Source organism: Falco biarmicus, chromosome 12, assembly GCF_023638135.1.
Source record: "Falco biarmicus isolate bFalBia1 chromosome 12, bFalBia1.pri, whole genome shotgun sequence".
NCBI lineage: Eukaryota > Metazoa > Chordata > Aves > Falconiformes > Falconidae > Falco > Falco biarmicus.
The window spans coordinates 30,671,126-30,688,424 of record NC_079299.1 but is presented as its reverse complement, the minus strand read 5'-3'; the positions used below and the strand labels follow the sequence as shown (position 1 = coordinate 30,688,424).

Sequence of the window (17,299 nt, the reverse complement as noted above, 5' to 3'; positions counted from 1 at the left end):
TCAGTACTTACTCAGGCACAAATCTGCTGCATTTTGGACTCCTTGCTCTCTAGACAGGGACTGCCATTTATTCCATTTTTCAAACAGTACTATGGGGTCCTCTATGCTTGTGCTCATTACATGGTAGTGTGATACAATAGCTAATTATAAAATAAATCTTTTAACAGCTCTGTAAAGCGAGAGGAAATACCATCATGCTGGTCTGGTATGATTTTCTGTAACTTTCCACAGCTGTGACTTACTGTCTGAGAAGCAAGAGGTTGGAAAATGATGGACAAGCTGACTGGCGACACTGTCTCTAACCAGCAGTTACTGAAGGGCTATACACAGGATCCACTTTATCATGTATGCATACGGTGTGATAAAAAATATTATCTTAGTTACATTTATTTAATAGTACCAGTAGCTCTTCCATGTTCTACTGTGCTGAGCACTGTAGTCAAAAACTTGAATAATAAAAATCCTGAAGCAAACAAAAATTTGACCTGGTAGAAACATTTCTCATGCAATTACTCAGCTGGACTTACACAATAGAAGGAATTCATGTTAGATGAAGTAGAGCATTTGTTTTTTAAATAGATGAATAGAGAAAGGAAATTTAAGCTATCCAATGTAATCTAGTTTAATAAAAATCTGCTTGTCATTCTCTCTTCTTTGTAACTGCGGAGGCCAACACAGCACTGCCTGAATATTCACAAAAATTAATAACACAAAATAAACAAATTTCTGCAAAACTTATTTTTCAAAGCATAACAAAGACTTTTGCCCTCTTTAAGATCACATGAAAATTGGTTTCACTGTTCAGTGAGCCGTATCTAAGAATGCAATAAAAATACCCTTGTGCATCCACAATGCCTAATTTTCACAAAGTTTATGCTGAAATAATTCATTTTTAAAGGATTGTAAAGCAACACCTTTCTAAAGTCATGTCTCAAATGCTCTGGCATGTCCCTTTGAAAAGCTAGGGGAATGAAGACAAGATCTGAAATCAGTACAGCATGATTGCCACCATTTGGAACCACAACAAAATTATTTCTATCTTCATTCTCTTAAAAAAAAAAAAAAAAAAAAGCCTAAGAGCTGAGTATAGATTAAATATAGTAATTCAAATCTGGCTGAAATGCTGCGAACTTTTATACCAAGTTCTAGCCTGAAATGAATTTAAATGGCCACAAGTATAAATTCCACAAAAGGGAGATTTCAATGAAATCCTGGCAGAGAAATAAAAATAGAATCATAAGCAAACAGCACAACCTTTAAGAGGGAAGAGGAGTAAGCAGAAACTAGGAAATATTCTCAAACTTTTGTTGAAAAGAACAAGAAAAAAGTAGGACAGCAGGGCTGGGGTCACTGTGAAAAACTACGGGAAGGTGTTTGTTTTGGTATATGAAATACAGAAGTCATGTCAGACTGTAAGGGGTGGCCTGAGAGTTTCCAAGCTATTCAGAGCAATCCCAAGGCTTGCATAAAAATTTGCCTGCCCTGAGTGACTCATGGCCATGACCCAATCAACTTCCCAGTATTTTATTGTAAAAATAGTTTGCAAATAAAAGTGCAAATACATAAATTCTGAAATGGTAACTTGTAATGCAACCCTGTATTCTTAATGATGAAACGATTCCGTGCCAGTATAATATATATGTATACTCCTTTTTTGTTATTTTTCCTCTTTGCTCACTTATCCAAAAAACTAATAATGGCTTTATAATGGATTAATGGGACTTAGTGGAGGTTTGGGGGCCCAAACTGGTGATCCCTTTGGAGAATGAGGACCTCTGCCAAAGGCAGATACAGTAGTTTTAAGGTACAATAATGCACAAGTCGTTGGTTTATTCTCAAAGCAGAAGCACTTGGCTATAGGAATGGTGATCATTATTGTACTAGAAGTCTCAGGGAGAAAACATACTGGGAACCTTTTTGATGATTGGCATGCTTTCGCTGAGCATTTTATCCTCACTGTGTAATGTAACAGTGTATGGAAATCACCTTGTTTTTCTGTATAATGATTTTTTAAATTGTCTTTGTGTTATTGCTCTTTCTACACATCAACAGCAAATATAACTCTTGAAATACTGTATGTGTTGTAGGATTTGAAGAACTCCTAGAAATGAAGGATGGTTAAGTAAGCAGTTAGCAGAAAGTGGGAGGCAATGCTCTTCCTTAATACAAGTGTAACAAAATACAGGCCAGGGAGAATTTCTAGTCTTTGACACAATTCCTGAGTGACATGGTGCCTAGAACTCCTTGAATACCTTGTGGGAGATGTGGGGCACCAGGTCCTTCCCGGGTGGCTGACAGGCTCAGCACCACAGCTCAGCCTCCTGCATCCTCCCGGGGCACTTCTACGGGAGTGCTGGCAAGCAGTGATCGGATGGCATCAGGGCTATGAAAAGAGATTTATGGACACTGGGACACTGATGAAGTGCATTGAAGCCTTTTTCAGGTAGTAGTGACAAAGGAAATATAGTGGTATTTCCAAATGGAGAAACTTGCTGCCGGAGTAGGAATGCAGGTGAAACATTTTTTAGCCATGCTAACACTTCCTGTACATTTCCTGTAACAAAAATCTAACTGTATCTCCTGTCAGGGAATTCCCGCAGAATAACAATGGACAATAATAACATGCACGCTTTCTTGTCGAGCGTGAATTTTTCAGGAAATGCAGTGAAGAAACTTAAGTCTGGAAGTTTCCATCTGTCTCCCCCCTCAGCACGCTGCTACCTTCCCGCTGGAGCGGGTGATGCGTTTGGAAAAGCTGCCTTTTCCAGGAAAGCGCCGGGCGAGCGCGGTGCCGCGGCCAGGCGGGCCCCCTCCGCGTCGCCGGCCCCGGCTGCCTCGGCTGCAGCACGCAGGGAAAACCGCAAGCCCCAAATCAGCAGGAGCAGCCGCCTCTCCTTAATGCCTCCCATCGCCCGCCCCCCCCCCCGCGCCCCCCCCCCCCCCCCCCCCCCCCGTATATATCTGTGCATAAACATATATACACACACATAAATATTTGTAAAACCGGCAGTTGTTAAATGCAGCTACTAAATAACCCTTTAAAAAAAAAACAAACCAAAAACAAAAAACACCCCCCACAAGCCATAATGATGATGATGATGATGACGGGAGGGGGGGGAAATAAATAAATAAAAGCGAGCGAGAGCCGGCGAGGGAGAGGGAGGCAGGTTCAATTATCTAAACAAAGAAATCATGGCGGAGTGTTTACATTTGGCAGCCCAAAGACTGTTGGATTACGGAACCCCCCCCAAACCCAACCGGCCCCCCCCGGCCCCCCGCAGTAGCGGCTTGCCGGAGCCCGCCCGCCGACACCTCGCCGCGGCCCGGGTAAGTGCGGAGCTTGCGGCGACCGGACCCGCGCCCCAGCCCTCCCCGGGCGGGCGGTGGGGCGGGGGCCGAGCCGGCTCCCCCCGCCCGGTGCCGTGCCGTGTGTGTGTGTGTCTCTGTGTGTGTCTCTGTGTGTGTGTGTCGCGGGGGGAAGATGGACACGGGGTGCGCACGCCGCCGCGCTGCCCCCGAGCTCGCCGCGCCCCCGCCGCTGCGCCGGGCAGGGTCAGCCTGTCCCCGTGCCCGCGGCCGCGATGCCGCCTCCCCGCCCCGGGGTCACGGCGCCCGGCGCTCACTGGCGGCTCCGCCCCCGCGGCCGGCCCCGCCGCGCCCCCCGCCCGCCCGCCCGCTCGCCGCCGCGGGGCCCCAACGGGCGCACGGAGCTGCCCGGCCTGGCGGTGGCGGGGGGATGTGCTCGGGCCGCCCGTGGGAGACTGTGTTGCTGCCCCTGCCCGTTCGCGAGGTTCCGCTCCTGGGGAGCGGGAGGCCCCCAAGTGGGCATCGGGGGAGAAGGGGGGGAGAGGGTTGGGGCGGGGGGGTGCTGGATGCTGCGTCTGCTCCTGGTGTCGAGAGCCTCATCGCAGAGCGAGCGTGGGGACCAGAGGAGGTGGTCAGGCGCTGGCAACAGCGCTGCGACCCTCTCCCCAAAACACCCTCACACCGAAATGCTCAGGAACATAAATGCCCTCACCCCAAAATGCTTTTTCCCTGTAAATGCGCATCCCCTTAAATGCTTTCGCTTACAGGTGGCCACAGCCTCAAACACTCTCACCTTCAAAGGTCTTTGCCTCCAAAAGCCCTTGCTCCCAAACATACTGGTGCCTAATGCGTTTGTTCCGGTCTCCCTCACTCCCAAATGTCCTTGCTTCCAAACAGCTTCACCCCCAAATATCATCACCACCAATCTTCCCGGCACCAAAACACACTCCCCTAAACACTTCGCACCTCAAACCATTTTGCTCCTAACCTCCCTCAACTAAGTAAGGGGTTTAGCTGTGCTTGGTGTTCCTCAGAACCGTGTCCCCCACCCCTCAGTGGGCCATATGAAAGAGCCAGAAAGGTGCCTGGGTACCTCCCCCTGCCAACAAGCAGCCCCCTGACTGCTGATCTGACACTGGGCACCCCATAGACCACTGCTGTGAAATGTGGGAATGACACTTTCAAGCAGCCTGCAAGTGTTGCTCCCATGTGTCCATCAAAAAGTACCCTGGCTCCAGACACATCTCAGTGCTAGAAAGCTGCAAAACTCATTTGGCTCCTCCGCCCTCCTGGATCTGACAAACAGGCAGTGGCCTCCCCTTGGTTTTGTGGTAGGGACACATGGGCTGCGTGTCCTGCTGCACCGCACTTATCCCTGTTCCAGAGTGTCTGGGAGGTGGGAACATGCATGTATTACTTCCAGGGTTTTGCAGGCTATTTTGTCAAGGTAGAGCCTTGGAGCAGAAGGATCACCAAAGTGATAGTAGGATGTAGGGGCTGGGCAAGACAGTTGGTGGGTTCCAGGCTTTTTCTGACCCAGGGCTGTGCGCCCACGTGTCCCAAATTCAGAGTGCAGTGAGCTGTATGAGATTGAGAGAGGTAGAAAAGATACATCTTTCCTTCTTTCTCTTTCAACTGCTTGACTTAAAAGAGTTTGTGGAGGTCAAATTCACGAATGAAAGAAAAATTCTTGATATAGCAGAGGTATGAGGCGCTGTAAATGAAAACGGGTGTTGGGACACTGGGAGTTTGAGACATCCACTTTTCATGCTCGTCCATGCCCCTTCACGAGGCGGAGGGTTTTACAATTGTTTGTGGTGATGTTGAGAAGACTCTGTTCATATCAACATGGTGGTGGGCTGAGACAATGAGGAAAACAGAAATGTGGAGGTGTGTACCGGTGCCACTGCTGGGTGTGCTTGTACAAGGACTGTGGGTTTGACTCTCCAGCTTGATTGTCTCTTTGCTGGGTCTGTGGAAGCACGCAGCATGCTAAGTGAGTGTCAGAGTGGTCTACAAGTGATAGGTGTTGCACAAGATCCGTGTCTGTCTACAAACCCTTGGCAGGCTGTCCTGCATTACCAGGTGTTGTGGTGGCAAGTTGCATGACAAAGTCTCAAAGCACAGGTCAGCAGTAAGTGCTAAACCCTGCAGAATTTTGGCTCTGAAGACATCAGCAAAGAAAATTAATGTTTTTATTGCTCAGAAGGTCATTGCTCAAAATATCGTTGCCTTTCCTCTCTTTATTCACTCCTCTCTGCAGCTACATTCCTCTACATCTACAGTTAGTCTGGGCATTTCTTGGTTTGTACATTCTGTGGATAAAAGGCCTGTTGAGGAAATTCCCCCTACGCTTCGATTTTTTTGCCACTTCCTGCTTGAACTGTCAGTTCCTAGAGTCTCTGAAGGTCTGAGGCTGTTTTCTCAAGGAAAGCTCTTAAATTAAGTGGCCTGTTAACTGTTAATTGCTGTTCTGTTCTGGCTATTTACTTGAATATCATGTCAAACCTGCTGTTCTGGTCTGGAGGCTACACTGGTTATCTGCTCTGATCTCTAAACCATTACTGCTTTCTGCTGTGTTATTGAAGACCAAGGTATATATTTCTTTCCTTAATGCAAACTGACATTTCCTTAGATTTAAGGATTTTGTTGAGCAAGCTGTCCCACTTGAAACTGCTTATACAATAACCTCAATTTTATGTCTTGTTAAAAAAAAAAAAAAAAAAAAAAGGCTTCCCTGAGACTTAATATTCAAAGTTTTTTGTTGTTTCTGGTTCTTTACTGTGGATGTGTTTTGAGGAGAAAAATGTTTAAAGCTGGGCAGAACAATGTGGAGTTGCTGGGTAGGCAGGTAACAGGAGCTCATGCTTCTCAAACTCTGAACATTGGCATGTTCAGGGTAAGCAAAGCTTGAACTTTTAATGTATGCTTGCTAGGCTGATTGGAAGTTTGGAGAAGGTCATGTTATCTCCAGGGTTGTCTTGGAAGTCTGTGAAGTTAATGCAACACTGGTGGTGTCGGTGAAACTCCATCCCTGGAAAAAAATTTCTTTTGTTTACTGTATTTAGTAAAGTTACGTTCTGTTTTCTGTTAACTAATTTTTATAAAATCAAAGTCATATCTTGGCTGTTTGACTGGGATAGTCACACAGAAATGATAACAAAATGCTAGCAGAATGCATATAATTCTGTCTCTCAGATGGAAGAAAGCATTAATGGGGCCAGTTCCCTTTTGGTGAGTGTTTGTAGTTTTTTGATTAATGACAGTTCATTCAGGTATTGAGAGAAGAAGAGACCTCTCAAATGACGCTGAATCTGTTTCCCCAGTATGTAATAGAATGAAACTCGCAGGCTGCCGCTGGACAGTAAGATATTCTGACATGAATATATATTTTGGAGCTCTGCACAAAATGAGGATTTCATGCATAGGCAACACAGTGTGACAAGTCATATCCTGTGTGACCTTGTGCTTACAGTATAAAGTTGTGTAATAATATATTCTGCTAAATTAATACACAAAATAAATAGAACATACCTCATTTTTATGCTAATAATGATATCTTTCAATTCTAAGGACCTTTTATGCTAAGACATCAAAGTAAATTACAGGTAGGAATAAACTAAGCTTCACAACACCATTGTGAATTTTTGTATTATCATTCAGAGACTAGTTGGAAGGTATCTTTATTAATTACTGTTATTTAATTTTCTGTTAATTATTGTCTGATTTGCTTACTCTCTGATACTGTTCTCTCTCCTAAGATGTTAATAAAAAAATATGATCTTATGAAACTGAAGAAAAAAATATTTTAATTTCACCCACAAGAATGGACAGATCTGTCAAAGCTAAGAGGAAAAATAATAATGATGTTGATTCCTCAAGGAGTTAGGAGAGTTTTTGCCAGTAGGATGTATTTTATGTGGCTGCAACATAAAGTAAATTTGGGATCACTGTGATGTGTAGTTCATCCTGTGATGTAACTGTAGGGGAAAGGCTAAGGAGGCTTTACAAAGGGGTTAGCTGAGGGAACAAAAGAAACCTAAATCACTTTGTTTAATTCAAATCACAAAGGATAGGATTTCCAAAAGTGCTGATTACTGGCTTAGCTCTACCATCATTAATGTCAGTAGTAAAGAAGGCCATTTACTCCAAGGAGAGCAGAGTTAGGCCAGTGAGAAATGCTTTTGCAATTCTGTCCTTTAAGTTTGTAAGGTGTGAGTTGAATCTTGTGTTTCTGATATTCCAGCATGTGTTTCTTACAAACTTTGGCACAGGATTTGATTCTGTCATGCCCCCTGTATGTGGAGATAAGAGTAGCATTTCTGGGATGAGAATCCAGCTCATAATGTTCTTCGGTAGCTTTTTCTCCATCGATGTCAGTGAGGTTGTATGGGCAGTCAATTAATAAAGAATTTACTCTAACTTATTAATGCATATTTACAACCTTAATTCCAGTTTAACAGAACGTTTTGTGGTGGAACATTTACAGAAAGAGCATGTGGAAAATTTATCACTGCATGTATTAAGTACAAAGAAAGCATCCCTATATTGCTGTGCAGGAGCAACTGGCAAAACAGAACATATTACAAGAAACTATCTTTTTCATTAAGTCTGCACAAAATGAAGATTTAACGCATGGGCAGCACAGTCAGTCCCAGCGGTTTAGTGCCCATAATCCTACCTTGAAAATGGCTTCACAATAATAATTACTGTTACAAAATGGACACTGCTTCCAATTTTGGCATGTCTACTTCACACATAACTAATTGCAGACACAGAAGGCAAGATCTTATTTTACCAGCCACCTAGCTCCAGAAGTGCAGCTATGTTAATCTTCCCATAAGATTTCCAGTCTCAAACTGACAACTTTCCGCTTTGCCTTATTTTGTGACAATAACACAGAGCATTTGTGGCAGCCACCCTCACTTCGGCATGCTGAAACTATCCCTGGACATTAAGATACTATGACATGAATATATATTTGTGAGCTTTGCACAAAATGAGGATTTCACGCATAAGCAACATAGTGTGACGAGTAGTATCCGGCATGACCTTGCAAATGCAGGCTGAGCTCCAGAATAAACAGCTCAAAAGAGCAAGGAGTATAGCAGATTCTCAGGTTCTGGAAGAAAATCCCATCGTTCAGTTGCAAGCCTGCAGCGAGTAGCATCCAGCTCTTCCTACAAGTTCCTAAAACTTAGCTGCTTTACACGGGTGATGAAGAAGTATAGCGCAGAGAACAAAAATTTCCAACTACTTTTAGAAAGGCAGGATTGTTATTAGAGAAAATCTATAATCATCAGTGGAACTCATCACAGAGAGCTGAAAATCCTCTTAAAGGCTGGAGATTTCAAAGCTCCTGGTTTCCAGATGTGGAGTGTTGCTTCTTATTTTCACAGCACCTACATTTGTCGCTTGTTTAGGTGGTAGTTCCTATTTCCTATACTTTTTCTTGCCGGGTTTTTTCTCTTGCTAAATGAACAATAGGTTTGGATGAAAAAGTTTTTTGCTGCCTTTCAAAAATAAACAGTGTGACCTTGTTAAAGTTGACAATAACATACATGTCATGTATGGAGGTAAGAAAGTGTCTTCTCACACATTCTTTTCTCAAGTTTAGAACAACTTGCTGCAGCTGGCCCCTTGTCAGAGTTGGCCTTGAGTACGGGCAGCCAGACCAGAAGAGGTTGCAGAGCCTGTTGGTGCAGCAGAGGGCTGACAAATAATTTGCCATACTAATGTTGCATATAATAAAAGCATTATTTATGCACAGCTAATTACTCATCAGTGTGAAGTTTTCTTAAAGGTTATCATTGCACAGATAGTATTATTGTACTTCCTTGTGCAGGGGAACTAAAATGAAATACGGTCTTGAAATAGGTATGCTGTCCTTATTTCGCCTGTATCACAGATGCATATTATTCAGCATATTTTTGAGTTCTTTGCTGTTTAAGATTTCAGTGGGTTTCATTGGCTTTTTAGGGATAAAACTGAGTCTACAGTTGTTGGCTTGTGGTTAGTTCTGGAGCCTAAAGCCCTATAGAAACAAGACAGGAAAGGATCTCAAGAGGCCATCTCCCTTTCTCAAAGGCAGGATAGCTGTGCTGTTATTGGTGAAAGTTTTTTCACTCTATCCTTAAAAACCTACAACAAAGAAATTGTACTCTTCCTGGGCAGCCCGTTGACCTAAATCTCCCTTGCCATGTTGAATTCCATTACCATTTGTCTTATCTAAACTGGAAATAAAGAGGAGGTCTGTTCACTTCTCTCTGCCTTTTCATGCATTCGAAGAACATTTCTGTGTCCCTGCCAGTCATCTCCTCTCAGGACTAAGCAATCCCTGTTGCTTAGAGTCAAATTCAGACTCTGTCTGGTTTGTCCATATGCATCCTGAAGGGTTGCACTGACAGCCGGACACAGTCTGACTCCAGCTGATGCCCTACCATCTCTCATTAGGATGGAAATTATTTTGGGTTTGTCCGTACTCTTGTTTAAAAATCCCAATGTAGTGTTTTCTATTTAGGTTCAGTTCTTAGGGCTTTATTATTACATGAGGCTTGTAGACCGTGGAGAAAGTAGCATTAGTAAAAATGAATTATGTATGTGTGTATGTATGTATCTATCTATCTAAAGGGGGCAATATACCTTATCTGTAAAATATTTTTTTCTTTTATGAGTTTTATCTTTCTTCTCTCTTCTTTTCTAGTTGAGGAGGTAATTTTAGGTAAATGACAATACCACTCCTATTTCCAATGTAAGAATAGGATTGTTTGAAGTGTAACACAGTCCCATACTACGTAACTGTCCTATACGTTTACAACAATAAGTTACTCTGGTCCTGCTTTTTGCTGTGGTCTCTTAGGAAAATCATGCCTAAATGTTAGAATTACTGATATACAGATGCAGACACAGCAGATCATAGCCTCAGTGCATTTTGGCCTAAGAACACATTCATTTTGCTTCTAAAAAGCATTCTATATTTGATAATATTTCTTGAATTGTGAAGTCTTTGAGGTTGGGATATTCATAAATGTTTGCAGAGCACCTAGCATTTGTCTCTGATTGGGGCCTATGGGTAATTTAAAAACATAAATATTTCATGGCAATGGTAATTACCCTTTTTTCAGAATAGTAACGTCTTTGAAGTTCCATCTTGGATGAGTGAAACCCCCTTAATAATTTTTTTTCAACCACTTTGAAGAATATTCTCTTGTCATCAGAAGCATCTTTGGAATTCATAGTTTTGTACATTGCAAAAATGCCACACTTCATAAATTACAGAACTGTCTGCTCCAACCTGTCTCCTGCTTAAGATGTACGGAAATAAGGATGTAAGTAGCATGACCAAGCTATTCTGTGTCTCTACCTCAGAATTTTAGTTCAGATCAAGAATGTCTGAAAGGGATCAGGCACACTTCCAGCACTTTGATTCTCATTTTATGGAGTGGTGTCCCAGAACAAAACTTGGATTCCTTTTGGATTGAACTACACCCAAAGGTAGTTATCTAGGAGCCCATGTAGTGTGCTCCAGCTGCCTGGGAGGATTCTTTCCATGGGGCCAGACCAGAACTAGCCTGTAACAAACTATCTGAAAAGTATGTAAATATGGACCTTGGGTCCTTAGCACCATTTGCTTTACAGATCATCTCTCGTTTCCCTGCGTTATCTGCTAATGTAGACATGATCCTTGGTTTCAGAGCTCTGAGGCCATTAGGAAACAAACCTCCCACTGATTGCATTACACTAAGTTCACTGCTTTACTGAAAAATCTCCAAGGAATATTCTATCAGATACCAACCCTTAACCACAGTGAAATATACTCTACTGTATTAAAATTGTGAAAGAAATGACAGATGAGTTTTCTTGTGACTGCATTTATGAATCTTTGTGGAAAAGGCCAATTAATGTAACTATCTGTGGAGTCCTCTGATTTTTTTCTTTTGGTGACCCTGTGGTAAGATACCTAGCAGGGCAAAGGCTTCACTGTATGGCACTGCAACCATGCAGAGAGGTACTTAAGTGACGGATGAAAACTTGACAAAATATTGACTATATGGTATCCATTTAAAAATGGCTGTCATGATGTATTGACAGCAGCACTAGCAAATAAATAATACATATTTTTAAAATTCCCGTAATTACATGTTTACCCAATAGGCCAGAACAGCTCTGTCCCAAGGAGCTGTTTTAGTCTGAGTAAATAATACATGTTTTAAAGTCCATAATTACATATTTAAACGATAGACTATCGAGGAAATAATGCACATTTTAAAAAGTCCATAATTACATATTTACATGATAGTCTGTAAATTCTGTAATTACTTATTTACACAATAGACCATAGCAGCTGTTACAGTCTATTATGGTAACTCTCATAGAATTATATTATGGATTTTTTTTAACTTTAAAAATAAGTATATTTAACCAGAAAATTGTATTGTTAGTTGTAATAAACACCACAAATCTCTAAGATAAGAAAATATGCATAAAGGTAAAAATTTAGGGTGATACAGAGCTAGAGAAGTTCTTATCCCTTCAGTGATAAATGTCTTTTGTTAGCATTAGGAGCTTAGGATGTTTCATTAATTTCAGAATTTCTTTACTTAGGTAGCTGAAATACAAATATGCAACATTATATGCTTATACTTTCCTTATTGTCATGTAAACATTCAATTGGCATAAGCATTTGGGATTCTTAAAATTCTTTAGTTCCTGTTCTGCTCTTATTAAAATCAGTGATAAAACTCCCATCAATCCCAGTTTCAGAAATCATTTATATTGAGGACAGCACTTAAACATGTACTTGAAATCAATGGCACTTAAGCATCTTTTAAAAATAAGGACATACTTAAGAACTCTCATGAATTCTGATGGACCGAAACATGATTAAATGCTTTCCTGAATTGGGATACTGTCTTCCATGAAGACAGAATTGGAACTTCCATATACATGGCTTATTGGCGGGCCACAGGTTTTTTGTTGTTTGCGATGTGGATTCTGCCTGAGGGAAAGATTTTTTAGCATGTTTAACTACAGACATACATGTGTAAGAATTGGTGCTATGGCAAATGTGTTGCTGCTTCTTTGTTCTTTTTAGAGATTCATGAATTGAGAATTCATCCAGTGTTTTCCATAGCTCAGCTGCTGAATTTATTCCTCATGTTAGAGACTGGATCAATACACCTAAATGAGCCTTCTGTCCATAATTACTACTAAATAGCAAGGCTAAATCAAGCAAGTCAGAATGTGACATTTAGCTCAGCCGGACCTTATGCATTTAGTAACGAAACAGAGTATGAGAGAAACCTTTGATCCTTACTGTTAGTTTCATTAAAACATTTGAGTTAAGAGAATTTGAACTGTTGGGAGCCCTATTTATAGACATGTCTTAAATGTAATGAAATATGCAAGCATGTTTTAACAACTGTTGGAGGTCGAGGTGTTCAGTCGCGCTATATAGGCTGGTCACATATTTTCACTGAAAGTATCAGGTAAAGGGCTGTAGGTTTTGCCTTTCCTTGGCAATGAACAGTGCAGCATCAAATTTGGTAAAGTTCTGTTCAGGAATAAAGAAGATGTGTTATGAAGTGAAATAAGTAGAAACTGGCTTGCACAGGGAAAGAAAAGCCTCAACAAGATATACTTCCGCTGTATTTTTCTATGGATCTTCAAGATGTTATTACTGACACCCGTGTACACATTTGGATATTTGGTTAAGTGACCTGGAGCTTCAAAGGCCAAAGGGAAAGTCAATATCAGTCCTTTGTTAAAAGCACAAAGCCAGTAGAAGAAATGATTAAATAGCAGGAGCCTAAGTCTCATCTCTTGCATGGTGCTTTTTACCTGCGTACGACAGATAAACAGCATTACCTGACTGGTTTTGAAACCAGCAAATGAAACAAGGGATATAAGGGATTAGAGAACCAAATGTGAGAGCAATAATTTCATTTACATAGGAACCATATTTAAGTGGTTTAAATTTAAAAGCGTCTTCAATTTTGCATTCTCCACAACAAATCCTGGCATTTGAGAAGTAAAAACCAGGAGACATCTCTGTCTTGTTGGACAGCCCTGTCACACTCATCACAATGAGAATAACTGATCCTCTTCATGTAAGTGCTATCCCTGTGAAACTGTGAAGGTCAGTTTCTGTGTCATTTTCCTACTCTGTTTTCCATTAAAAAAATATACACATAAACATTTGCTGGTTTTGCAACACTTCCAAGCTTTACGCTTGAGTTAACCTACAGGAGTTGTCATGTTTTACGTGTGCATCCTAATCCAGCGAGTTACTCAAGAGTCTTTGAAGGTTTTGTGGATCTTCAGCTTTTCACCAGGTGAATGTTGAGAGTCTTCACTTCTCCCACCCTTTTTTGTTTGTATGGCATCTGGCCTTGCCAGGCAAGCATGTTATCTGCCAGAAGTTCTGTTACATATTATTGCTAAATAATTTTGTGTTCATGTAGCTGTGGCAGTTCTCCAATAATTCTGACCTGAGGCTGAACGCATCTGGAAGTTCACAATATAAATTTACATAAATAAATAAGATGTGTTGCCCAATATAAGCTATATAAAGGGAAAGCTTTATTATCATATGGATTTTGGGCACAAACCAGCTTATTTTGTTATGAAAAATCCAACTGAGGAGTCAGCACAGGGGTTATTACGTGAAGAAGGCGGGCAGATTTCAGGACGTTGTATTTGTCTATAAGCAGTACTTTGCACTTGTAGTTTTGTTAATTGTCAGAAGTAATTTAAATTCATCAATAATAAATGAGTAATTTTATCAGAAATATTTCTAGGAAAAGGTAAAATCCCAGTTGGATTGACACAACACTTTGTCCTTCAGAGAGAGACGAATGTAGTACGGAGTAGTTTCTCTTCACATGGTATTTTGGAATATTCTTGAAAAATCAGATTTGAGGCTAAAGTGAGACTTTATTGCTGTTTCCATGTATGCAATGTGAGAGTATGTATCTTTTTGAGGAGACAGAGCCAGACTTCTCAGAGGTGCACAGTGGAAGGGGAAGAGGCAATAGACGTGAGCTGAAAGGGGAAATCCTGATTAGGTATTAGGAAGAATTTATCACAGGGGGGGCTAGTCAAATGCTGGAGCAGGTTACCCAGGCAGACTGAAATCTCAAACCTTGGCAGTTTTTTGCACTGGGTTCCTGACTATCTTTTGTAGGTTGCTGTAGCTGTAGGACAGGTTTTGGCTGTGGTCCCTCACCATCTTGCCCATATTCTGCAGAAAGCTTTCAGATTAAAATGTGTTGTACTATATAAAAATAAACTGTTACTATTAGTGGTTTGTGGTGGTCCTCACTTGTGATAGAAAAGCAAGTGATTACATCACTTGGCAGCTATGATGACAAATATATATTTGTCAGAAATAGTTATTTACTTTATATGCAATTGTTAGTTTTCTTTTATTGCTTTTTTTATTATAATGGAACTTGAGGACAAAGACAGATTTCTTACCTGCAGTGTTAACTATAGTAAGTTAACTGTAGTATGAAATGTCATCTGTTGCCTCTTATAATGATAAATATTTCTGAGACAAAACATTGTGAAAACCTGTATGTATAAATTCCTCTATCCCAGCCGTTAGGATGAAGAGTAAACCTACAGCTTACTATAACTGGGGATTTGTCAGGAACTAAATGAGTCCTCACAGGTAGAGAACACCTTCTTCCCCATGCCATCTTTTTCCCACAACCATGTCTGCTTGCTGTTCTTTAAGATCTTTATGCAAGCAGTGTATCTTTTCCATGTAGGCCAATGTTTTGCATTTGATGATGCCAGGTACAGCTGAGGACTGCCGCAACAGAGGAATGTCCATCTTTACATGGTTTTGTTTGTTTGTTTTTTTTTTTCTCAGTCTCTTTTAAATTTAAGAATCTGTGATACAATATTGAAATGGGATGGGCCTCTGGAAGAGGGAGTCACATTCTGCAGCACAATTGGTCAAGAAGACCTAGATGATGGTTCTTGGAGGAACTAAAAGACTTTCCCAAGGAGCCCCTGGGAGGAAGGTAATAGAGCCAGCGCAGAGTTAAGGAATTGTACCTATTTTTTCCCATGCATTAGTCAAGAAAAAATGGTGCAGATTGGTAAAGATAGTTATTTTCCTTCTGTCTTAAACGTATTATGAGAGCTGAATTTGATGAATTTCAGCGTTCATCAAAGCAAAGGAAGTTTTACTGTAGCTCTAACTAGAGTGAGAGGCAGTGTGGAAAGGTGTGCAAGCAAGCCCTCACAGCTGTATTAATGGACTTCAAACCTGACCTGCCGCACCCCTTCAGTGAACTGTCAGGCCTCTCTAGTTCAAAGAGTATAAAGGGGAATTGGGCTGTAGTTAACGGGTTCATCTGTTTTTCACTTGCATGGAGTCATGACTCTTTGTTTTAAAGGATGTTGGAAAAATAGCAAGCAGAGGACTAATGTGAGAGCTAATATGAGGAGCAGGAGGAATGTCATATGAGGCAAAATGACCGTAGCTAAGAACTTTCCATAGCCACTGAGCAGAATAGCTCTGGATCTGCGCTGTTGAATCCTCAAGAAATGTAAGCAGTCAATTAAAATATGTGTAAGAAAGACCAGGGGGAATAAAAGTCAGCAAATTTGTGGATGCAAGCAATTCTTATTTACATGTAATAAATGTCATCCCTTCTCTTGAATCTTGTTCAATTTCTACCGCTTTTGTTCAAAAGATGTGTAATTTTAAAATGCAGCTGAATAACTTTCTGAAAGCATAATGCTTAAATAGGTCTGGGTTTGGTGTTGATAGTTTTATGGCTATGCACCTAAAATAATAATATCAATAAAAAAATAGAGATGCCTTTGGTGGTGGTAGAAGTACATGTTCAGTACTAGTTCTTCCTGTTGTTCAGGATATATGTTTGAAATTCAGAAAGTCAAACTTTTAGAAATCAGGTCTTCAGATAAACAAGATAATTATTTTCCAAGATTTTTTATGTCCCATCTTCTGAATACTTGATGTTCACACACACAAAGAGAAATCCTTTAGTTTTTGTTCTATGGAAGCCTTGTTAAATGACTGTAAATTAAAATAAGTAAGCTTGTTCTCAGCGATGAACAGCACATGTAAGTAATTGGTCACTAATATAATTAAGGGCTAGTGGGTTTGGTATAAGTCCTATTAATAATCACAAGCCCATGTTTTCACAAGCTCAAGCCCAAGGTCTTTACACAATCACAATGTACTTCTAATGAAAGTTGGTACATTTTCTATACACCCAAAATAGTTTTGTACAAAAGCAGCCATATATAAAAAATGTGCAAATGACTAGTGACTGGTTTGAGACTGGTTGAAAATTTGGCTTATCTACATCCTCAGCACCACATAATTTCACAACTGCATTTATATTCAGTCAGTGGTGTTAACACTAGCTTTTGTGATAGTTCCTGTAATATTTCTGAATGCTATTATAATGACTTCCCTATCACCTGCACCTTTTAATGACTCATAAATTCCTTGATTTCTATGAACAGCAAACTATAATAGCACTATAATCAGGACAGCATGCTAAGGTATAGCAGAAACTTCTGCTGCCTGACTACCTCCAGCTTTCCTTCATTGCCTGACTAAATTGTTCAAAATGAGGTTTCCACTACAATTTGAAACAAGGAACTCCTGAGTTCAACATGAATACCAGTGAAGGAGACCATGCTGAAAATTAAAAAGCAAAATAGACAATAACATGTAACAGATTTCAAATAGAGTAAATGCATGAGCATTCACTGCATGACAGGCGTATTATTAGCTGTACCATAATTTCTCTTTTTCCTCTTTCAGTCATTTGGTCTTTTTAACTAACAATTTCACCTATCCACCACCTACGCCTCACATACACTGCACACACATGTTCTGCCATGATGACACTTTCCAGTAACTTTTTATGAGATGGTTTAACAGCTTCATTTGAAAACACAAAGGGACTTCGTGAATCAAGTTGTGTGATAAATGCTGGTT

At 40.7% G+C, this 17,299-nt stretch overlaps 1 long non-coding RNA gene across 1 annotated transcript in view; it reads left to right on the top strand.

Moving 5' to 3' along the window:
* The first annotated feature begins 3,080 nt into the window (after positions 1-3,080).
* The window catches only part of LOC130157855 (uncharacterized), a 451,498-nt gene continuing 437,279 nt past the window's right edge, over positions 3,081-17,299 (top strand). Inside the window, exon 1 of the long non-coding RNA XR_008825062.1 lies at positions 3,081-3,327. This is a non-coding gene — a long non-coding RNA (uncharacterized LOC130157855). The remainder of the gene's footprint in view (positions 3,328-17,299) is intronic.